This window comes from Sciurus vulgaris (genome assembly GCF_902686455.1).
Source record: "Sciurus vulgaris genome assembly, chromosome: 5".
NCBI classification, from domain to species: Eukaryota; Metazoa; Chordata; class Mammalia; order Rodentia; family Sciuridae; genus Sciurus; species Sciurus vulgaris.
The window spans coordinates 80,733,411-80,758,673 of record NC_136465.1 but is presented as its reverse complement, the minus strand read 5'-3'; the positions used below and the strand labels follow the sequence as shown (position 1 = coordinate 80,758,673).

The 25,263-nt window shown below is 41.6% G+C and overlaps 1 protein-coding gene across 4 annotated transcripts in view; it reads right to left on the bottom strand.

Annotated features, from left to right (window-relative positions):
* Positions 1 to 25,263, bottom strand: part of ETV6 (ETS variant transcription factor 6) — a 221,819-nt gene that overhangs the window by 113,181 nt on the left and 83,375 nt on the right. For 3 of the 4 annotated variants that reach the window (XM_079140059.1, XM_079140060.1, XM_079140058.1), the window contains exon 2: positions 16,161 to 16,290. The exons of the other annotated variant lie outside the window; for it this stretch is intronic. The gene's annotated coding sequence lies outside the window, so the exon portion shown is untranslated. The remainder of the gene's footprint in view (positions 1 to 16,160; positions 16,291 to 25,263) is intronic. 4 annotated transcript variants of the gene reach the window in all.

Sequence of the window (25,263 nt, the reverse complement as noted above, 5' to 3'; positions counted from 1 at the left end):
TAACTTTATGTCTAAGCCCTGAGGTTCAATTAATAATAGTCACCAACACAGATGGAATGCAATGAAGGGATGAAGAATATAGGTTTCCAAGCACAAAGTCAAGGGTTCAAATCCTAGCTCTACCACCAACCAGTTCTGGGCCTCAGGCAAAGTACTGAATACATCTCAGCCCTCAATTCTGTATCTGTAAAGTGAAGACAGTATCACCTACCTGCCAGACTTGTTGGGAGGCAATTTACTAAAGCACTAGTAACACAAAGTACACACCCAATAAACTGTGACCTTATAGGCAGTATCGAATTTTTCTGGTGCCTCCCATTTTTTAAAATCAAAAAGAATGCTAAGACGACTGTTTAGAGGCAAAATTAGTAAATCCTTTTCTAATAGAAACTGAAAATTAGAAGCAGAATGTTGTGGCGGTCCTAAAATTACGCATTAACACATAATGAAATCAAGCCACTGGACCAATCACTAAGACCCTAACCTGGAGGTCTGTTTGGACAAGGCTACCTATGATGGGAAAGGCCTAAGTGAACAACCACTTGTATCCTGAGTGTCCAGGAACAGCTGGAGAAAGCAAACCAAAATCCAAGACAAACTCTGTTGAGGAAAATGTCATGTTCAACCCATAATCCTGATTATTTTTATGTTACCATTCACTCAGAAACCCCCCAAAATAAATTGTTATAGCTGACGTAGCTGATAAGGACCAATTTTCCCAATTTACATTAGGGATATTAAAGATGCTTAATTTTCTGATGCTACTTTCTTCATCTGATAAGTTGTTACACAGTGCCTACTTCCCTGATCTTTAGAATCTATCTTATAAACAATTGTAAAATGCAGGGATAATCTTATAATTGATTACGTGACATTGGCATTGGATAGCATTTATTAAAGTCATAGTTTGATTTCTGTCAGTTTTACAGATGAGCAGTTGAGGCTTATCATGGTTAAATAATTCACCACAAACAACGCAGCTATTGAGTGGCAACCAGGAATGAAGTCTGGCCTCCTGTCCCCAAGTCCAAGATTCCTCCTGCTACACTACATGATCACTCTAAACTTCACAATTTGTTTCTTTTTCCCCACTGAGCCCAGCTACACTGCATACAAAGAAAATTTATATTTGCCAGGTTGAGCTATAAATTCTACAATTCTGCTCAGTCTAATATTATATTTCAATCCTGCAAAATCCCAATCAATGGTGGTTTAATAAAAAGTATGAAAGTTTTAGGAGTTTATAAAGTGTCTTTGAAATCATAAGCTAATTTCCGCACAACTATGTGTTATGCCCATTTTAGAGATAAGAAAACCAAAGGTTGTTAGGTGATATATCAAAGTTACACTGCTAGTGATACATTGCTACAGCTGGCGCCTGAATTTAGATATCAAATTACAAAGTCTGTGCCTATTCAATTTTATTGACCTAAGCCTAATTAATAATAAGGTTCTTAACTACTAGGAGAAAGAATGATGATAGTATTTTTTCCGTTAAAAAAAAAATTTGGTTCATAAGGAATTCTCCTGTTAAACAAACAAACAAACAACAATTTGCAGGCTGACTGAACTGTAGAAAACAATATTATGTTCAGTAGAAAAACCTCACCTGCCCAGCACTGAGCCCTATTTCCTTCAACAAAACAACTTCAAACCCAGTTCTCAAGCAGAATAGCACTTGTATTACTACCTACAAGATTTCAAAGACCAGCCCAGGGAAATGGCTGCACTTCCTCCACTGCTGAAGATGTCTTCAATCATTGCTTTATGTCAGAGGAGGAAGGAAGAAGGTCATTCCTGCGAGTCTTGGCAGCACAGGGTCGTACCATAACCCACAGAGCCTCTGTGTAGGTTGGGCAGGCAGCAGGAAGGGAGCACAGGCCTCTTGGGACTGCTCCTGAGCATGGTTAAAGATAGGAATGGTGGCAGCTAATGGCGGGGGAGGGAGGAAGGGAGGATGAAGGAGGCTGTGAAGGAAGGTGTGGGGGACGGATATAATCCAGCATACAGAAACCTGTCAGGATGAGATTTATTTTTGTTCTGTGAGGGAGTATAATAGGGCTTTGCCTGCACTCTCAATAGCTGTTTTGAAGTGAACCCGGCTGGTATGTCTTTAATTTGTCATTTCATTATGAAACTGTTTCCCTTCCAAGAAACCTTCAAGTCAGGAAGCTCTGTCTGCCCACACAGGAAATTCCTTTGCTTCAACTTCCCCAAAAAGGAAATTTCCCTTAGAAGTAAGCCCAGCATATGCCTTTGAGCAGAGCTGTTTCAAGAAACTTTGGCAGCAGAGTCCTGAAAACACCCTGGCTTTCTGCTACTGCCGGGAGGGACAGGAGCAACATGGGGATAAACAGCTGGGCTCTCACCCAGCGGATGGGGACCCCACCAAAACCTGACGCTGGCCTGCCTCTTCCTCCTCCTTTTTCATTTTCTGGTGCCCTTACCCTCTCTCACATCTGTAAGACACAAAGAGTTTTAACTCACCAAGAAGGAAACAGTACCTGCAGCATTCATGAAGAAAGAGGCTTAGCCTCACACCCATAGACATAGACACGCATACTCACAAACATGCATTCCAGTGATCACAGGGCCAGGTCAACACAAAGCCCTCACTGGTTGCACACACAAAAAAGAGACTTCTGGCAGAAAGACCACAATATTTCAGATGAAGCAAGCACAAGAAAACAAAAGGCAAATTATAGTTCCTCAAGCACATCTATCACCAAAGTGCCTTTATCTGGGGTCGTGCGTTTTTTTTTCCTATACAAATTTTCCCAGTGACAATACTAAGTAAAACATGGCAGGGATATCTCAGACCACAGCCTTATAAAAATGGTGTGAATGGCTAAGTGGTAAGAGCCCAGAGCAGCTGTGCTGAAGTGAATGACAATGTACAGTATTTTATGACGCTTCTTAGCAAAGAAGCTACCAGATTTGCATTTAAGTTTTTAATTTCCATTTCAAACCACTTCATTTAAAAAAAAAAAAAAAAAACGTTGTGAAAAGGAAACAACACAGAGACCTAAAGCACAAAAGGAGGGGATAGTATTGAAGTTCAAATTGTGTATCAAGCAGTGGTCAGAGACACAGAGAGATGAGGGACTAAGGCAGCCCTGGATTTTCACCTTGCAATTAGACTGCACTGGATGGTAGCATGGTAGCATCTGATCTTATTACACTATTTATGTGCCAGAATTCTGGAGGGGATATTATTTACCAGGAAACAGCAATATTTAAAGGACTAGCAAGAATCATATAGCTCAATAAAAGTCAAATATACGAACCCTGAGGTTTTAGGTTATGATAGATGTTTTCTGTGGGTGGCTTTAAAATTTTTACTTTAGTGAACTACCCTGTTTTTCTAAAATTTATGAAGTTTTAACCACAGTTGGATCTCATGGGGGACCCAACCCTGTTTTTCATGATCTTAAAGAGCACGGTCTAGGAAATAGGGCTTTGGTTTATACTAGGAGGGGAGGTGTAGAGTGGAAAGAGTCTGATGGACCTGCCTAACCGCCAACCAGCTTTGTGACTTTGGCCAAGTTCCTTCACCTCTTTAAACTTGACTTTTCATCAGTAAAGTGAGAATTATAAAATCTAGTTCAGAGGACTGTTGGGACGATTAAATGATATAACACATGTGAAAAGTGCATACCATAAGCCCTCAATAAAGAGAAGTAATTACTCCACATGAAAAGCTATGAAGAATCTTTCCGCCAAATTCCACATACCTACTCCTCATCACACACATATAAGTCTGGTGGCTCCTTTAAGTTCTCCCAGGGTGGATTTTCCTAATCACTTCAATTTGAAACTCGATTAACATGCCCCGAAAACATCTATGAGGTGAAGACACTTTGTTAAAATGGTTGAAAGACCTAAATATTCAGATTTATGTCTACAAATTTACTAGGTCTATCAAAAGAATGAAAATACTTGACAACGAGCTTGAAGATGTCCAACTCTGTTTGCCCAAGGTAGATGCTGGCAATGTCTGGAGACCAACAGCTATGCATGGTAAGAGTTGTTCAGGTTCACAATGCTTTGTCTAAATCAAGGAATCTGGATTCTCCAATTAGTTTTATGTCTTTTCTCCTCCGTGGAGAAAACCAGTCCTAAGCAAATTATGGAGTTTATTTCCAACCCTGTCCCCTTCCTTGGCCCTCCTTGCTGGCTAGGATCCCTTCTTTGTACAAGAGTCAAGGGATTTGACAAACTAATTCTCATTAAGCTATTAAGGACTTGAGGCATTCATTATCCCTATCTAAGGTACTATCTGTGGTCAGAGCTACCTACTTTTCAAAGTGGAGCTAGGTGGAAACAATGCCTGATCTTCAAGGAATGTCTTCAATGGTGGAATTTCGAGCACCAAGGTAGTTCATTGTGGGAGATAATTACATTCAAGACACTCTGAATCACTGCAACTGGATGACCACATTCCCTGCTTACGTGTAACATTGGCCCTATTCACAGACAACTATAAGCTCTCTGTCCTGAGTCCAAAGTTGAATGCTAGCTAGACAATACAGGTTTAGAAGCCAACCATTTTCAGAATCTCAGTACTCCTTCAGCAAACAAAGAAGTACCCGACAGACAGCCACACAGCTGTGTGTCCACTCAGCACCACAATATCCCATTGTATTTCTTCAAGTTCTTCCTTGAATGCCTCACTTGGGTGACAGTGAAGCAGATATCTGGAGAAATAACTATGGAACAATCACAACCAAAGTGTGTGCAGGTGTGATCATGCAAACACACACATTCATCTGAGCTTAAATTTTTCTTTGCTAAGAGTCAAAAGAAAAACTCATTTTTTACAAGGTCCAAAAATATATTTGATTAAAAAAAAATACAATTCCATTTAGGTTTTGGTGGGTCTTTGAAGTTCCTCTCAGCCCTTCATCAGGGCAATACAGTATAGTTTTAAAAGAATGTTTATGATCCCAGAGTTTGAGTGAGGAAAAGTCTCTCCGGGGAATTCTATGCTTGTGTTCCAAAAAGATCTTTAAATAAAACCCCAAATCTCAGGGTGAATATGTGAATCATGACCAAGTTTTAAGGTCAGCAAGAGCCCCACACAGAATGCTCACAGAGATGTAAATAGGGGAACAAGGACTGTGTGTCCAGGGAGGGGATTTTGTGCAGTGGCTTCACCACTACCGCACACAAGAAGCGAAAGGAGTATGTGTGGGAGCCTGGTGCTTCGAGAGCAGTGCCATGGAAAGACTCAGAATGAAAAAGAAAGGACAGAGTTTCCTCCCCCCTCTGTTCCCATCTGGTAAGAATCTGCCCAAAAAGAGATTAGCCTTTCAGCCCAACAGAATAACAGGTTTGAGAACTTGAACTGCCTTAGGCTCTTCCCAAAGCTGGGTGTACAAGGAGGAGGAAGGAGAAAGAGTGGTTTTACTTCCTCAAGCAGGTTGGCACCTAAACATTTACTCTTGTTTCTCTATAAAGAGTTCTTCATGTTGGCAATCCCAGCACTACTGAGGGAGACAGCAGAAAACCTTATCAGCTTTGTGTACCAATCACTTCTGCTCTGGGCAGTTCTTTTCTCCCTGATCTTACATCCCCTTTGCATAGCCTGTGGCAACGAGGAAATGATTCAAGTAACAGGTTTGGGCCTCTGTTAAGAAATAGTTTCTTGGGTGTGAGTTTTCATGCCCAGGGGATGGTATAAGTGTCAAAGATTCTCTCTGTTGGCTGGGGTGGATGGGGATGTACTTTAAAGCTCAGCATCAAAAAGCCTCCACTTTAGAAGCTGAAAGCCTTCATTCCCTCGCCTACTGTGCTTTTTTTCCCCATAATTAATTAATGCAATATTAATTGTGCATGTGCTATGAGGCCGGCTGAAGAAGGATCATGTGGCCTATCAATGCAGCTCAGCTGGCTCTGTAAAGCCCCAAACCCAGTGGACACCATCAGAGAGGAAGACAAATGCAGAGTGTAATTGTTAAGGTTACAGGAAGAGCAAACACGCTTCAAGTTGTGGAGGGGATTCCCACCAATCGCACAGTTGGGGTCAAGTAGTTACCAGAAGCCACACCTGTGCATAATGCACTGGGCAAGGGGCCAACTCACAGACAAGACTCAGGCCAAAAGGGGTGGGCTGGGTCTGAGAACAGGGGAGCAGGGCTTCACAACAGGGGAGAGGCCTGTGATTCTGCTGTTAGTTCCCAGGAACCAGCACAGGGCAAGGGTGGCAGAGGCAGTTTCAATAACCCCTCAAGGCCTGGGAGTTGGTGCCAGTTTCCATCCCACAAAAGCATTAACCCCATCTTAGCCATAGGCATCCCAGGGAAGTATCCCACAGAGCTGGGCACTGGATTTCCATATTTCTTTGCAGGAGAGCATCCTCAAAAAACAATCACAGCTGAAGCAGAGGACAACTGCATCATCAAAATACCACTGTCTGCACTAAAATTGGATGTTCGACACTGGAAATCAAGTGAATGATCATGATATGTGGCATTTATAGATAATGCTTCACTTGGTATCCCTTGAATTTTTCTTCTGGAATCACAGAATAATATAAAGTGTTAAAGATGGAAAGAACCTCAGGAATCACACAATTGGTTACAGATCAGGAAACTGCTGTCCTGGGAGAAGGAATAAATATGGTGAGATGACCTTAGTAGCAATTACATGGGGCCAGGGCCATGCAACATTCTGTGCTCCATACCTACTGCATGGTGTCCTGGCATGTATGCCATGTGGGGAAACTGAGGCACCAAATCATCAGAAATTTTTTGGAAGCATATCAACTTAAACAAATCATTAGATCTGTTTCAATCTGTACACTCACTAATACAACCTGCATTCAAGGACATCTCTATTAACAGTAATATTCTGTGAAGCAGATTATGTCTTTTAAAAAGATGGAGAATCAGTATAAATAGGAATCTCTCTCTACTTCATTTAATTTTGTTTCTAACATTCCACAATTTATACAGATACTTGAAAATATATGACAGATAACAGTTGTGCCCACAGGATTGGATCTGAAAATTTATCTTCCTCCAAGTTTGAAAGATAATTTGGTTTAGATCTCTGGTTTCATCCCTTTGGGCCTTCCTGGCAGTAGATTATGTCAATTTTGCTTGAATTTTTTTTGTTAAAAATAAATCAACTTGTTAGCTTAGCTTTTCTCTACCTAACCAACAGCTAGAAGGAAACAACTTTCGCCAATTCCTAACACTTTTAAGAAGCAATATGATGAAGTGGGAAGGGAAAAAAAAAAGGCCTAGATTTTCAAATGAGATGTGGATTCAAGTGGTAGCTCTCTGTGTGCCTCTGGGGAAGGCAAGGACCACTTCCAAACCTCAGATATAAAATAAATATATATTTATTTTGCAGCATTTGTGTTTGTTTAGAATAATTTATAAAGTTCTTGGTATACAGAAAGTGCTCAATATATAGTAGCTACTATTATTACTTATTCCACAAGACCTCACTGGCCAAGGCAAGTCACTCTTAGGAAAAAAATAAGTAATGAAATCATCACTGTTACTTCTGAAGTGGAGCTACATAAATTGCCTGATATAATTTTTCTTAAGATAGTGCTACTTAATACCCTTCAACCCTGTTCTAGATGCTTTTCTTTTTTTTATTTATTTTTTTTAACGGTTGTTACATCACTCTATACAAACCTTCACTTTCCTCAATGAACCACTCTTACCCCAAGAGGAGAATCCACCCTCAGCTATACTAATGACACAGAGCATTCCCTGCACAGGCCTGCATTAGTAAAATTTTCCTTCCAGGCATCCAATTTGCATCCACCACACATTCATAGCTCTTTATCCATTATCTGTATCTCCAATTTGTATTTCTATTACTGGAATCTTAAGAGTCCCATTTGAGGGCTATTAGAATCCATGATCTATAGGAAGCAGAAACAGAGAACAATTTCAAAAGAAATGGGGCTTAGTCCACCCACCCAAGATGGAAGCAGGAAATATCAGGCCAGGGTGACTAATTATACTTGGGAATCTACATCTGGCCTGTGGCCAGAGTCAGAGCCAGAGCCAGCTTAAATCTCTTAAATTCGCTCTCCATTTGATTCAGAAGAGACCAGAAAAAGAACCTCCAAAACACTCATAGCTGGCACAGGGAACTGAGAATCAGAACTCACCAATGGCAACAGTAAAATCAGTAACATCTGAAGATCTCTGCTAAGATTTACCTCTGGAAAAGCTTAAGGTTGAAGCTGTCAAAGTCATTCCTGCCAGAAACTCCAAGAGTGTGAGCTACTGATGAGGCATGAAGCAAAAGTGGGAGAATATATCTGCCATTGGAGAATGGAAATTCTATCATATTTGTATATATTCAACTCATTCTTTTTTTTTTTTTTTTTTTTTTTTTTTGTTACTGGGGATTAAACCCAAGGCCTTGTGCTTGCAAGGCAAGCATTCTACCAACTGGAGCTATATCCCCAGCAACTCTGTCCATGCTTTCAGAGAATGAAGAAGAGGTGGGCAGAAACTCAGGAAAACACGGTAGAAGCTAACATCAAATTGAATCACTATCATACATAGGACAGGGCCCCTCACTGCAGAACAGCGGTGTACCAAGACAAAGACCATGGAGATTCTGATAGTTGGAAAAACTGAAGGGGATAGTAGCAGAGAGGAGAAAGAAGAAACAAGAAACCTTATTTTCTATTATTAAGACCCACTTATAAAACCAACTGGTTTTCAATGTCTTATTTTTTTAATGGCTTGCTCTCATAGTCTGTCATAACTTTCAATGTTGGGTTTAGAATAGAATTGGGCATGTCTGTATCCATGGATCTAACCCACAGCATCAGGCAGGGTCAACCTAATTTCCAATCACTTCCACATATCTGATTCAGAACACCAAGGAAACTGAGAGCCCATCACATGGAAGAGGGGCTGTGCCATTCCTCAGCCTGACCTCCCCTCCCCCACAGAATTAGAGCCACTTTGCCAGAGTTCATGCTGGAGGAACTGCCTTAAATGTACACAGAGCTCACTGCATGAAATGTGAAGTGAAAGAAAAGGTCAATAAACCTCTGGTTATATATTTTTTTTTAAATAGACATCTATAAATAGCTGCATTTATTGAAGCTGCTTCCTTATCAGGAAGCATGGAGCTAGGAATTAACGTCTGCCTGCATCGGAAATTCTTTCAGACAGCAAACCCAAAAAGGAAATTTCCCTTCCAAAGCATCCAGGCTGTTCTGCTATGGGTTTTTTTTTTTTTTCTTTCAAGCTTCTTTGAAGCAGCTAACTGGACTCTTGTACAGCACCGTGTGCTGTGGAGAAGACAAAGTCTTCAAACATTTCAATGCATAAAGGCCAGGTGCCCAAAAGAAGACTTAAGGGGGAATAAAACAGAAAAACACTACTGGCTGGCCACCTTTGTTAGAAGGCATCACTGCTTTGTCAGTACACTGACTGAAAATTAAATCTCTTCCCTGTGTCCTTGCCTCAACTCTGCTGGTGATGTCACTGCACGTCACAGGCAGCTGTGTGAGCAGAGGCCATTTTTGGAATACTGATAATGGCAAAGGACAGGGGAGGGTTTGAGAGGTCTTAGAAGAGAGGCAAGAGCCAAGGAAGGAGACACAGGCAGGACTGTGAAGAAAAAGTCCCAGACTGGAGACATATGAGGGTAGGAAAAGGCCCCAGGATGTGGTGCCTTACAGCAGAACTGGGCTCACAGTTGTCATAGGGAGTAGTAAGATAAAGCTTGTTTCAATTGTGACTTGGAAAAATCAGTTTCAACACTATGTAGACAGAACTCTAGGTCCTTTCTTTAATGAAGCAGACACATAGGGACATGCATGCTTCCTTTGGCCACTGAATATGGGGAAACTGCTTCCCAAATTGGCTGTTCACCAGCACTAGAAACTGACATGGAGCTCTAGTGAATTACCTGGCCACTATGTGCCAGGCATTGTGCCAGGTGTTACACATATGAGCTCTGCTATTGATAAGAAAGTCTCATAAGTAAGTGTTATTTTGCTAATTTTAGGCTTAATTTATCTTCATTTGAGGTTAAATCATCTTTCTGAGAGAGAAAGGCTGCCTTGAAATTCAAGCACACTCAGATCTAACTGGACTCAAGTCCTTTATACTAACTTTTTTTTTTTTTTTTTGATGTGGAAACTTTAAGAAGCAGTGGGTCCCTGCCACCAGGAGGTCATCCCCAGTAAAATGCTGTTGAAGAGGTACTGGGTTGAGCCCCACTCTCAGAGTTGGTCCGCTAAGGCTTTTACAACCAGCCCTGTCATTTTGGTTGCAGAGATAAACTGAATTTCAACCTAAGCTTATACGAATATAAAGACAGGGCAGCTATAGTTACTGGCATACAGTAAAACCAGAACAAACTATTCATTGTAAAAGGCTCTCCTTCCTGATGCCCCACCCTCATCCTATTGAAAGGTAAATGTGGGCCTGTTGGAGGTTGGGTACATATTAATGGTCAGGTGGCATCTTTAGAGCCACATCTGCCCCACCCACTGTCCTGCACCCACTGCTGCACAGACATCAACAGTCAGCAGCACCTTGACTTTCAAGTTCATGAGACTTTGCCCGTGTGTCTTCTCCCAAGAAAGTTAGTTTCTACTTCAGAAATTACATTAGATCCTTCACATGTGAGTGAACCTGAACAATTCAGTTTACCTACCTGGGCCAGTCAAATCTTCAATAAAACTGAATCAATAACACCTGCTTCAAAGACTGTCACATGATTAAATGAGATAATAGGTACGAACCACATTTTGTTACTTACAACAACATAAAACATACTATGGTTATATTTAGCTTCCATTGTCTCTTTCTTTCAGAACAAACAACTTAAAAGCATGTAAAACTGTGGCTCTAATCAATGAAAACAGAAAGGCACTATATCCCTTCTCTCTGTGCAAGTTCTAATATATCTCTACTTGTCACATACCTGTCTTAAATTCAGTTATTCTGCTGAGAATACAAAACAGCTAGGTGAGTGAGTAGTGAGGTAACATATAGAAAGGAAGGCATTAAATTAAATTATTAAACACATATAAACAGGAATAGTAATGTAAGAATTTTGAAAGATTCACAAGGAAAGGAAGGAGAGCCAGGGGACTATTTCTGGTCTTCTGATACTAGAAAACTCCAAGCAGCTATCATGACTATTTATTAACCCACAACACTGTAAACTGTAATCCTATTAAATATGATGAATGAGTCCTGGGTTTCAATTTTTTTTTTTATTGTAAACAATTGGGATACATGTTGTTTCTCTGTTTATACATGGAGTCAAGGCATACCACTTGTGTAATCATAAATTTACATACGGTAATGTTGTTTGATTCATTCTGGTTTTTTTTTTTCCTTCCCCCACCCCTCCCATCAATTTTAAAATACCAACTCACAGGTATTTTAGAAGACCAACCAACACTGCAAGATACAGTGGGCAAATGGCATTAATGCTAACCTATGATTAGATGTGATTAAATCAACCAGATGTGAGATGATAATGTTTCAAAGAAATTTAAAATAAATACATTTAATTATTTAAATTCTGCCTCATATCTGAGCTGTATTTATAATGTTGTCATATGGCCTGGCATGGGCATCACTATTGGAGGCCCAGTGTTAAACAGAGTCCCTGTGAACATACTGCATGCATGCTATGGTTTGGATGTTAAGTGTCTCCCAAAGGCTTGGTTGCCAGTCTGTGGTGCTACTGGAAGTTGGTGGAACCTTAAGGAAGTAGGGTCTAGTGGGAGGAACCCAGGTCATTGTCTGGGGATGGGGGAGGGGGTTTGCACTTGAAGGGGTTATTGGGACCCTAGACCCCTCTCTGCCTCTCTTTCACATCCCATGAGATGAGCGGTTTTGTTCTACCTGTACTGCCTGCCAGGATGTGCTACCTCAACTCAAGACCCAGAAACAATGGAACCAACCAACCATGGACTGAAACCTCTGAAACTGTGAGCCAAAATAATTTTTCCCTCCTCCTAAGTCACTTATCTTAGGTATTTGGTCACAGTGATAGAAAGTTGACTAACACACAGTCTTTACCATAAACAGGGGGCCACTACTCATGATGTGCCTTTTGCTTCCCCCTTTAACACCCACTTCTCCACGAGTTTAGAAGAAGGTGGCCTTTGGACAGATGAATTTTAAAAAGTCCCTCCCTCACACAGCAAAGACCCTGGTGAGAATGGGGAAATAGCATCCATTCTCCAGGCCACAGCCCTCCTCTGCTTGCAAGGTTAAGAGTGACCTTGACTGAGCACCCTTGAGGGGTCCACGGTCTTTCAAGTGTTCTCAAGCTGTGATGGAAGGTTGATGGTCCCTTTAAAGAATAGCGCTTGTTTTTTCACCTGCCTGCTATAATTATTGTACTTCAGTTCTTCTACCTCTGAGCATTAAAAAAAAAAACAAAAAAAACGAAACAAACAAAAAAAAAGTTCAGTATCCTTTACAAAGAAGAAAAAATCATGTCCTTTCTATTTTCTCAACACACATACTTGTGTTTGCTCCCCTAGTGAGCAGGGAGCTCTGCTGCAGGACTGTTGAAGGGCACCATCCTGCAAATCTGGGCAGTGAGTCAGTCCACATGATAGGCCTGGCCCTTCTTCCCTTGGCTCTTTTCCTTCCCTAGGCCCAGACTGCCCCTCATAATCACCACTTAACACATTGCTCCATTTATCACTTGGCTTTTATCACAGGCAAATAAAAGGGACAGCATCACTTTCTACTTCTCAATAGCTTGTTAATTTGTCACGCTGTGTCTTCAGTTTAGATCTAGCCTTGTGTTTGCAGAACAAACTGATGAGAAACTCTCTGTATGAGAATCTTAGTTATTATGATCTCTGCCCTCCTCCCTCCAAGGATAAAATTTTGATTTAAGAATGAAATAAGGTGGGGGGGAAGGAAAAGGGAGGCTTTATCTGAAGATCAAGTGATAAATGATAAAAAGAAACCATCCCATTCTGGTGAGTATCTCTTTAAAACAAGCAGCTAAAAATGCTTTCAACCCAGTAATACCATAAATGTCCTGCTGCTGTCTTGGCTTTCAGATTCTTCCCCGTACTTTCCATGAGCATTCCACTGGGAATTGTCTGGAATCCCAGATTAAAACAGCAATAACCCAATTCCCTTGTTAGAATATTTATTTTCACTAAGGTTTGGAAACTCAGCTGGGATGCATCTTCAAGTGTGTGGCCCAGTCTCAACCTTCTATGTGCCTCTCAAACAGTATGACAAGCAGTCAAGTCCTAGGCAGGATGAGGGAAGCTGGGCCTTGCTCGGAAAGCCCCAGCTGAGGGCAAACAGCAAGAGCCTGGGAACCTCCACTTTCAGAGGATTTGTTCCAGATGTTGGGACCGTGGTGTCAAAGGGGCTCATGTGAATTACCAAGGAGAGGTATCTAAAGTTAGACTGCCAGAGTAGACATTTAGGCAAAGCCAATATCCTAACTTGAATCCATAATCTAACTACTGATTATGCACCAAGGTCAGTGGTAATATGCTATGGCTGGATGACTATGTGAGTATCCATGTACACATCCATCCAAAGGTGATATGTAAACTACTCAGCAACAGACTGAACAACAGTTAGAATGGATTCCAGCAATAAACCAATGCTGTGGCCACATCAGTAAATACTAGCCAAGTGTCATCCTTGAGTTCATTCATACGTCCCAAAAATATTTATTAAATACATACTTATATGGTGGCATAATGGAAAGAGCATAGACTCTAGAATCAGGCAAACTAAGTTTGAATCTTGACTCTCTTATTAGTTTTGTGACCAACCTTGAAAAATTACTTAAGTTCTCATGTGTGATATGGAGATAAAAAGAAGACCCACCTTACAGATAACATTGTGTGAGTAAAATAAAATAATTTATATGTACAGAACTTCACAATGCCAGGTACAAATCCTACAGTTATCATCATCTTTTATGATTGTACCCTAGGCATATAGTAGGAACAAGTAGTTGCCAGTAAGCAGCACAGAAGTGGTTGAATGAAGGAATCTACTCAAGAAGAAATTAAAGTGTTGGTATTAAAGAAATGGTTCCAAAGAGAAGGACAGTTTAGATGAGAATTGTAATAATTTAAATATAGGAAGGATCTTAAATATTCTCTTCTCCAAATGCAGACCTGTATGGTAGGGAAACTGAGTTAAATGACTGACTCACAAACGGCAGAATGAGCTATGAATTAAGACCTCCTGACTGCTAGTTCAGCATGGCTGTTTGCTTCCCTGCTTGTTTATTTTACCACGATAACTTTTTAGGGAGAGACAGTTCCACAGCAAAAGACTTTATATATGTCAAAGGCATTCAGAGTACACCAAAAGTTAGGGCCTCCTTGGGGAATGTTGCAGAATACAAGAATACAAAGTTATGAAAGAAACCTCAGCCTGTTTGGGACAAGTGTTTGTAATTTCTTTTCTCTCTGTACTAGAATTTAAGCTCCATAAGAACAGAGAGCTTTGTCTGCTCTCTTCGTTTCTGTACTCCAATCCTAGAAACTCGGGCAATCAGTAACTATGGATGGAATGAACAAATGAATGAGATTAGGTGGTAGAAGTGTTCTGCCTACAAGGCATGAGCATGTACCACCCTGAAGTAAATATTCTTGAAGTTAATATACTGGGCATAGAGCAATATCTGGAGAGAAATTTGGTCTTACCTGCCCAACATTTCTTTGCCAGTTCTGTTTGCTGCAGTGGTGCCCTAAAACTCCAGTGTACTAGGACAACAGTGCCCACAGTCATGAGCATGACCTTTACAGTTCCAACCTCCCTTTTAAAAGTACTGTGGAGGAAAAGATGGTAGAGTAGGGCTGTGTCCTTTATCTCCCTACCCAGGTGAAGCAAGAATGTCTAGAGCACAGTAGGCAGCAACTTTGTAATTACCAACCGACAACAGTAAGCTGAAGAGGTGAACAATTCTCATGTCACTAGTTTCTTGCAAAAATCCTAGCAACCATCCTTACTGTGGGCAGAAGGGGTAAACAAGCAATGTCTTCCAGGACCCCAGCATCAGTCGTCTAATTCTCTGATTTATCACACAGAGAGAAAAGCAGAGCCTGGGTCCACTGTTTCTTATTCTACTTTTCTGTACTTTTAGCAAGCAACCTTCTGAGGAACGATGGGACAAAAGGAGAATAGCCTGGGAACTGCTTCCATACCAGAGATGGCCAGCATGACCATACCACCATTTAAGTCCCTGGGATTCAACTAGGGAAGGGTCAAGTTGTCCCCAGGGTCACACAGAACCTGGACTCGTGCTCTCAGGATATCATTCAAGCCAGAGAATATGGTGTTTTCTTGGATACCATGATCAGCGTGGGAACCAGGAGATTCGTTTTCTCCAGCTGCCCCACTCACATTTTATCACCTGGGCTGGGTGGCTGTACAAGAAAGATAGATCAAAAAGGAATTGGCAGGTATCAATGGAATTGGAGGTTGGCAACAGCAGTACAGGTGTGTTGGGTCCGATGCTCTGTCAAGTTGCAGCTGAAAATTCAGAGGAAAGAGGTGCAGGCAAGGAGTAGGGATGATTTGGGAGGGAAGGTGGAACTACTACAAACTGAAGCTGCTGAGGCAAAGCAAACCCAAGCAAGAGAAGGGAGTAGAAGAAAAGAGGGGACAAGGGAAAGGACATATTCAGCATATAAAATGTAGCCCGCGTGAGAAAAGAAAGGAAGGGGGCCTGTACAGAAAGGGAGAGCACCAGCTTTTAAAAGCAAATCAGGGAGTGAAGTGAGTGAATCAGAAACTAAGCCACATTCGGATCAAAGAAAACTTTAAAGGGGAGTAGGTGAATCTAGGAATACAGATAAGCATGGCAAAATAATAATAATCTGCCTCCTGGGAGACTGAATTGACTGCCATATATTGCACATTTCCAGATTTTTTTTTTTGACATGTCGTCATCAGACATGAATGAAATAAATACACTGAGAAACAAGCAACAAAAACCTCAAACTTTCACAGCCATTATGGGATGGGGGCAAAAGATTCCAAAACAACCAGAGAACGCGGTAGAGTCCTGTGAAAACGACCTCAGAGTTATGGCTCGGAGCCCGCTGCCTCCCCCACCCCCGTGAGGTCCAGCAGCCTGTCTGTGCGTCTGTCCTTCCCCTTCCCGCGCCAGCCAGCCGCGGCTCGGGCGACACTCACGCAGGTGCGCTGGCAGGCGGATCGAGTCTTCCTCCATCCTAAGCGCTCGAGGCACTGGAACATGAAGTGGAGTCGAGGAAGCGTAACTCGGCACCGGGCTCTCTGGAGGTGTATATGAAATTCGTTCCTGCTGTTAAAAATAAGGGCAGGAAGAGGCGAGGGGGTTAAAAAGGCAGTGAAAGCTTAGAATGGAGGTGTGAAACTATCCAAGGGTGTGGGGAGCAAAAGGGAGGTGGGGCATTTGGAACACCTGGTTCACAAGCTTTGGCGTAGAGACTGTATACAGTTGTCCTTTAGATACCTCTCATTTGAGGTTTATAAAAAAACACAGGGAAGGTTGAAAATTGGGCTCTTCGGACTGAGATCAACAGATGTGCACCCCTGTGGTCTGCTCGGGTAATGAGGAGGGACACAGGTGAGCAAATGGGCGGGAAAAGTCCAAGAGAATAGCTTAAAAGCAACTCTTTCAAAAATTATTTTTCCAAGTCACATATCAATGTCACCAATGCATTAAAACCACATTTCCTCTTTTCTGTCAATATCCCCAGCTTATAATCAAAGTATGATTCTATAGTCAGATCCAATAAGAGTGAACTAAATGGGCCAAGTGGAAAGTGATAGCTACGAAGATCTAGGTTTAGTTAATAAAAAATCTATGAGTAAAACTTTTCTATCATCTTTCTCTCAATACAATAACCATAACCAAAATATCCAACATTTAATTTCTTTCTTCCTAAGAGGGAATTATCTGCAACATTAATAGGTATCTCCTCGTTCTCCATCAAAATCAGTGTTTCCTTTCCCTCAGAAATATTTCAGACATGGTTTAAAGAATTATTTGGACTAAGGAAAGCATTGTTTAAATGAAGACACTCAATGACAGTGGGAGGGGCTTCAGTAGATTCACCATTTGAATTCAAATGAGCAGTGTTTGCTAGATTAAAAGAAACTGGATGGGATATGAAGGATTATTATTTGAAGTTAAAATAATGCAAATAATGACAAGAAGCCAACTAGTATGTTCAGCTAGAACACTAGTGCAATTTGCATCTCAGATCTACATACCAACTAGTTTGACTTGCAGTCTATACATAAACATAACTTCCGTTAGCTTCTGTGGTTTAACTGGGCAAAGTAGGACACGCAAAATCCAAAAATAAGTTGGGATGAAAAGAGCAGTTAGATGCCACTGTGAAAATTTTAAAAATCAGGAGAAAAAAAAAAAAAAAAATCCTAGATTAAAGTAAAGTGAAGGTGGCGTTTACTTTTTGGAAGGATAGTTCTTTTAACATTTTATATCTCTTCTAATGTACTACAAAGGGAAACAAGGGAGTCCCCTGGCCTTATAACCAAATTAAAACTTCTGCTCATAGCCTGGAAAGTTTGGTGGTTGTGGCAGGAAATTTCAATTTTAAATGAATATATACATATTGTTGCAATTTCCAGATGGAATTGCTACACCTTCCCTAAGGCGTCCACTAGCAAAAACTAGGGTGGGTGGAATATTTCTGTTTTAACAGTCATCTTAAAGTTTCCTGGTGAATTTCTTAATTAAGTACAGGCACAAATATCCTAGATTTGATTTCTATATCAATTAAGATGTCTTAAGAAAGGTGACCCAGAGGCAAAACTGCCAACTTCACTTTTCTTGAACTTTACAAAACATCACACATAGTTTGAGCAACTCTAACTTAAGGATGAGTTACACTTTTTGGTGTTTGTGTTAGAATGGTTTGGGATAAAAGAGGCAAAGATATATAATCACATGTATGGGAAACACTAAATTTGTTTAGGGGTTTTGCTAGGTGGACTTTTAAGCATTTCAAACATATCTGTTTTAGTAGATGAATAAATTCTCCATTCTCTTCCACCCTCACATGATCCCCCAATCCTGCCATACATGTAGATGTCTGCCGTTAACTTTATTCCCAGAAATAGCTTTCTGTTTTGTTATGGCTTTTGCAGAAGTGAAACAGTTGGTGAAGAAAACACTGTGCAACCAAAGGGTCTCCAAAGTGCATGGCATGAGTGCGAGAAATAAAGGATGGTATTTCATAATACAATGACTTTTCCCTTAAAGCAAGGGGAAACTCACTAAGTTCTCTACCTTCACTATGGAATAGAGGCCAGCTCATCCCTGCCTCCCCAACTCCATCAAGGACAAGCTAGAGAAGCCCAACCCTCAAAACTACTTCTACTTTATTTCTTGGGAAATCTACTTCCAGCCTACGGACAGGAGTCCAGCAAGGCATCATTCTGCAGAGTGTTATGCACTGGCTTGCAACATTATATTGTGCCTTAATTTCCCTCAAGTTTCTTGGGAAGATCCCCCCCCACCCCCCCACCCCCAGTTTTACTTCTACAAGAGTCTCTGTCCTCACAGCTACACTGACTGACATAGCACACTTGAGCACCTGCCCTGGGATTTTATGTCATCCTCACCCACACCCATCCAAGAAATTGTAAGTGGAGACAACTGAGCTATTTCATGATGAAACCTACAGAAGGAAGGCCAGAGACTGAACAACTGCGGTCCTGAACTCCACTCATTCCTGAGGATGGCTTCCACTCCGGTGAAGGTCAAGATTGCAACCTACAAGCTGAGGACAGCAAGGTCTTTTTAAAAGGTTGGGAAAGAGATCTGTCAGCCACTGAAGAGAGTTTATCTTGACCAAGTGGAGGAAAGCAAAATGTGCTTCTAGAGCCTCAAGCAATCTGCCAGCAGCCATTACAACCTACTGGAACCCTGGGTTCAGCGAACAATAGAGCTCCCAGGAGACCCCAGGAAGGATGTGGCCCAGTGCGCAGGCTCCTCTCTAAGAAGAGAACACACAGCTGGGAATTCCATACTGCAGAATTAACTCCTTTTATCCCTCTTTGTGACTCTCTAGGGTGACTCACGTGGTCCTCATTTTTTATTTGATTACTGTAACCATACACTTACAATCTATAATGGCACATCAGCACACTACCAGCAATTAGAAAAATCATACAAATACTGCCTACTCAGATGGAGACAGCTCAACAGAGGAGCTCAGGGAGACTAACAGCCAATGTTCCAAAGAAAGGGAACTCTATTCTCACAACTGCTTCCCTGGGCTGACCCCAACAAAGGAGGGGGCTGGGTAGAGTTGACAGCTCATTCACCTCTAAAGCAAACTGTCAGACAGATGAAAGCCAGAGGTGCTTTATTTTAACACGGCGTGGGGGAGGAGGGGATAAGGATTTTCCCAAGAGGATTATAAACACAGCTCTAATTAAATTAAAATGCTATGGACAGTGATATTAATGCATTCAAGTGTGGTAGGGGGATGAACTGCAGGTGGAGGTCAGTGATGTGACCAAAGATACAGTCATGTGGTTATGTTATGTTTATGCTGAAAAACATAAAACAGGCTGCTCTCAAATTTTTAGCCACAACCTATCAAACCAACTGGCTTAACAGAAGTGAACACACTGCGATTTCTGAGGTCAATTACAATACCTATGAGGACGGTGGCAAGGAGAGGTAGAAAAGAACAGCTCGAAGCTCTGAAAAGAGAAAATAAGGCTGAAAACAGTTGTAGGCAAAGGGTTGGAAAATAAATTTTACTGACCACAATAGAAACCTTTTTCTTTCTTCCTTTTGGTATGGAGTATGGTCCTACAAGAACACTACCAAATTCAAAATGATTTACATTTCTCTCCTCCTGCCTCCCCCAAACCATGAAGGCCAACAATGGGTGCCCATCTATTTCTGTTTATTTTCATATTAAATGCCTAGGAACCTGTGAACCTGTGACACCCATGTAAAGCAGGCTTACCCCTTTTGTGTTCTGAAGGGGAATGGCATCCCCACCATAGACTGCATATTACAGAAGAGCCAAACAGAAAAATATTATTATTACCAAAATAGTCTTTCCTCTTCAAAATTATTCAATATAGAACTTCTACAAGTCATGGGGATCCCCCTAGGACATTTATGCACTTGTTCTTGTAAAACTGACTCTTTAGGTTGAAGGACTGGGAAACTGGAGTTTATTATTAATTAAATGCTAACCGTCTGGAAATAAAGCATTTTGGCAATTGAGACAAACAGAAATAAAGTTGGTATACTTCCACAAAGATATTTTACAGGTCATTTCAAAGATTTCTGTACCAAAGAGCTGAGATGTCCTGATTTAGAAAACTTTTAGAAATTGCCCATCCCCATTCTAAATGTCCAGATTATTCTCCCATGCTGGTTTCTGAAGACTGCATAGGCAGTCCTGAGGAGAAGGAGTGTCACAGAGCTCTGGTAAGAATGCCACAGGAGCCCTACCATGATGGTGCACTTTGGTGTCCCATCATTGATCTGACAAGCTGTAACCCAGACAAGATGGGAAACAGTAGGCAGCAAAGAGAATGCTTTCACTGGCCATGCTCAACCCAGGAGGGGAGGCTGACTTTCCCACCCTGCAGGTTTTTAGGAAAGCTGCCTGCAAAGCTGAGGCTTATACTATCATCAACCTCTGTAGACAGAAGAAATCTCTCCTATGGGAGACTAGTCATTGAGATTTACTAACCTAATGTCTGGACACAGTTTCTCAAGTACACTCTTCTGACTGGAAAATGATTCAAGGCAGTGGTGCTAGCTTTCATTAGACAGGCTTTCGTTAAGTGAGTTTTTATTAACAAGCTATATCTACACATTACCAAAACACTGAATAAGCAGAAATTTGCTGCACTGTTTTCTAGGTTTTTGGCATCATGGATGCAAACAGACACAAAAACCTACACTAACATGCTCCTGAGAGTCAATGTCTTTCACTGGAAAAAGAAATTCATTGAATATTTTGTTTACCCCAAAATTCAGTGAGATAAAGAACTTGAGAAAAGATGTAAATGCGGCTACAGATAATATATTTTTGGATTCTTCCCAGTAAGAAACAGTATACCCTAAGATCTGGGGTGAGGAAAAATATTCCAGGTATTCAAATAGAAGTTCTAAAGTAGAAAAGCAGATTCAGAAGTGAGTTGTGGTGATTTCTTCTCACCCCAGGAAGGTTCCAGGAGATATCTAAATCAGGGACCCAACTTTGCTTTCTTCCTGGTGTCCAAGGCCCCTTCTGAGAGAAATATCCTTCTGGAGACTGTCATTAAATTTTTTACAACCCAAATGGTGTTCAACTTTTAAGATGCTAGCAGGATACATATCAGTACTTCCAACAGGGAGAAAATGGGAGAATCCTGTTGCATTTGGGGTGGGTGGGAACCACATTCCTAGTCTCTGGAGCTTCCTCCCTATGTTACCCAGATGACCATCAGGGAGAGGGTGTGCCTGACAAATGGCACTCAACAGCAGCCAGGGTTCTTCCTACCAGCCTGGTTTCACCAGTGCCCTTTTTATATAAGTTTATGAAAATGTTTCAGGACCTGACATTTGTGGAGTCTTTAGAGCTGAAATAAACAGTCCCTTGCCTCCTCTTCTTGACCAGTGACACCCTAAAATCATAAGAGAGTGTACTGCATCTGCCAAACAGCACAATTAAGTCAAAGCATCTTAGCGTTTCCTTTTACCAAGATCTGTTATGCATGCACAGTGAGGTTTAGAAAAGAAAAAGAGCATTAGCAACAGGCCCTGCAATCAAGCCTTGCTGTAAAAGGTCATTGAGACTTCTTCCTCCCTATGATTAAGAAATACTTCAGCATTCATTTTGAATTCATGATGAGCCCAGACCTGTACTAGGCATTGTGAGTTACACAACTGTAAGTCCCATGGATTTCCATGATGGCCTCAATATTAAAAATTCTGTGCAGGGGCTGAGGTTGTAGGTCAGTGGTAAAGCACTTGCCTGGTATCCAAGGCCCTGGATTTGATCCCTAGCACTGCAAATAAATAAATACTTTTTCAAATTCAGTGTCATTTTACCCATAAATATATATGGGCACTCATATATATATACATACATACATACATACATACACACATACATATATACACCTCTCAGAACACATCCTAATCTTAGTTGGAAAGTATAGACATTGCAACGATCAGGAAAGGAAGCTTAGCATTAAGGGAAGATGAGGTCTGTGCTTCCCGGGGAGACTTTATTTTGGCCTCACAATAACCCAGCAAAGAAAGCATCCTTGTCTCCATTCCATAGTAGGGAACCTGACCTGAAGATCACAGAGCTTAAGCAACCTGTTCCAGTCACCAGCTCAGGACAGGCCATGTCCTGAGCTGGTATTTGGGTATAGGTAGTTTTAGTCTACTCCTCTGAACTGCTTCTAATAAAGAGGAGCAATAAGAAATTGTATTTAAGTCATGCTGGCCAGTCAACAATGGCTTCCCAGCTTATGGGGAATTCCAGGAGATAAGTTCAAGCTTGTAAGAACTGTAGCAACCTTGGAATATTTCATGGCTCTGCATCTGTCACACTCTTCTTGAAATTCCACTGGGGCTCCTGAGGGTCACTCAGCAGAGCTGCCTAAACCAGGATGTCTATTTTATTAAGATTGTTGCTTATCTTACAAAAAGAACAGATGGAGGGTGTAAATACATTTATCTGAAGGAAGGGGACTAACTATGATAAATGAAAAAGTTTCTCCTGGCTTGACCTCTAAACAGGAGAGCATCAAAACTTATCCAGGAATGTGTATTTACTGCAGGACACAATCAGTAGGGCTACTAGGACATTTATAGATCAATTGTGTATATGATACTTCACTTGGACAGAAATCTCATCTTGGGTATTATTAACAAGAAACCATTTCCCTTACTCAACTCCTTTCCATTTACCCAAGAGCAGCAAATCTAAATGTACAGGTGAGATAAACAGAAGTAGTGATAAGAAAAGACCCTGTCAACGTTTATTTCATGACTAGAGTAGGCAGACCTCTTCGCCAAGAAGCCATGGAGTCCACCTCCAGAATTTGCAGTGGCCCTAGTTCACATCAACAGCCTGAAGATGCACGCTCCTGAATGAGAGATGAATGAAGGCATTGAGGATATACATGGCTTGCGGGGCAGAAAGACTTAAGTGATGCCTTCAAATATTAGAAGGGCAAGTATAAGGAAGAGTTAAGGCTTATTATTTTAGTCAGTTTTCTGTTACTATAATAAATTTCTGAGATAATCAATTTATAAAGAGAAAAGGTTTATTTTGGCTCACAGTTTTGGAGGCTCCAGTTCAGAATCAATGGGCCTTTTGCTTTGGGCAGCACAGCATGGTAGAAGCACATGGTAGAGCAAAGCCACTCACTCAGCTCATGGCTGGGAAGCAAAAGAGAGAAAGAGGAAGGGACTGGGGTTCCACTTTCCCCTCTGAGGGCACACCCACAATAACCCAAAGACCTCCCACTAGGCCCCACCTCTTAAAGGTTCCATCACCTCCCAACAGAGTCACTCTGGGGACCAAGCTTTTAACACATGGACCTTTAAGGGGACCCTTATCCAAACCACAGTGCTTATATACACAGAGAGAGCAGAACCAGTCACAGACTGGTGCACCAGAAGAAAAGTCTAACAGCTGAAGCCTCCATAGGTTGACTAAAGTCCCCCAAAGTCAATTAACTGAGGGAGGAAGGTTACTCTAAGGGGTTTCCATATGGGGAAGAAGTTCACACAGGTTTCTTAGAATTCCAAGATGCTACTTCTGTACAATCTTATACCTCCTGGTGAGACAAAACTTATTAATGACAATGTAGATGGAGCAGTTCCAAATGTAACATGAACACCACGACCCCCTTCTCTACCAGTGAGTTCCCTAAGTCCCCTCCAGGTCCTAGAGTTCCATCAAATATAATCTGAAAAAGCACTAGTTTCTAGAACTAGGAACACCAAAGCAAAAAACTCAAATAGATTTCTTATTGCCCTAATTTTAAAACATTTTCATTAAGATCTTTCTACTCCTGAGATGCCATGAACTTTTTTTCCTCTGTCTGAATTTCTTAGATATTTCTGACATGAATAGTAAGCAGAATCTAAAGCTGTGATTCCTTTTAATGCCAGGTTGTGGTTTCCAGGGAGTACTGTGCAGTCAGCCCAGCTCTAAGGATGCATGAATGGTTAGCTCATTTGGCTGGAACCCATTGCTGAGGCACAAGCAAGCAAGGTTACAAGCTTCAGACCTGCATGGGAAAATTAAATTCCCGCCATTCCACAATCTTAGACTATACCCCTCATCCCTGCCATGATGTAAATGGCTGCTTTTGCTCAAAGCATGGTTCATTTGAGCTCAGTAGCGCACATCACCACTCCTGGGAATGCCAGGTCAGTGCTACCCCAGTGGGTCATGCCTTCACTTCAAGACAGGGAAGGTGGTGTGGCTTCACTTATGCAGAACCATCGGGTGTTACTCCTGGAAAAATCAACTCTTGCTGTTGGATTTACACAGAAATGTCCCTAAGTTTTTTATCTGCATTTGAAAGAGGGTCACTGAATCCTTCTTTCCAACTGTTTCCAGCAGAAGAAGGAACAGGTGCTTAAATTAGCAGCGGTTTGTATCCTGGGCAAAACAAAGCGCCCAAGTTCAGCTCCTTATTAGCTGTTTTCTCCTCCATTAATGCTATTCCCTTTAATGGTTTGGGTATTACGATTAGTTGTCCCTGCCTGGGGCTAACAAGTAATGAACTGAGAGAGTTGCCATTTACTTGCATCAAGGGCACCATTAGAGAGTGCTTCTCAATTTCTCCCCACAAATGAGAGAGACCTTCCAGGCATGTCCCACTGCTGGGACTGCTCCTGTATATCACTGTGATGCCCTTGGAGGCAGGAGCTGCCTTTAGGACCCATGGGACTGAAACCCTGGGTAGAGAGAAGGTCGAAGGTCAGGCTCCTGCAGACCAGGGTGTCTTCCAGGGTTGCTTTGAAACTGTGCATTAACTATGAATTCCTCCCTCCCTTTACCTGTTTTATCTGACCTGGTAAATCCCTCACCTCCTCCAGTACCTTTCTTCTTTCTGTTACAGCCTCACTCTGGGCTCTGCTCTTTATTATTTCCTTCTATATCCTGGAAGTCTTGTAAAAGGGGGCGAGAGAGAGAGAGAGAGAGAGAGAGAGAGAGAGAGAGAGAGAGAGAGAGAGAGAGGGAGAGAGAGAGAGAGAGAGGAGGGAGGGAGAGGGGGGAGGGAGGGAGGGGAG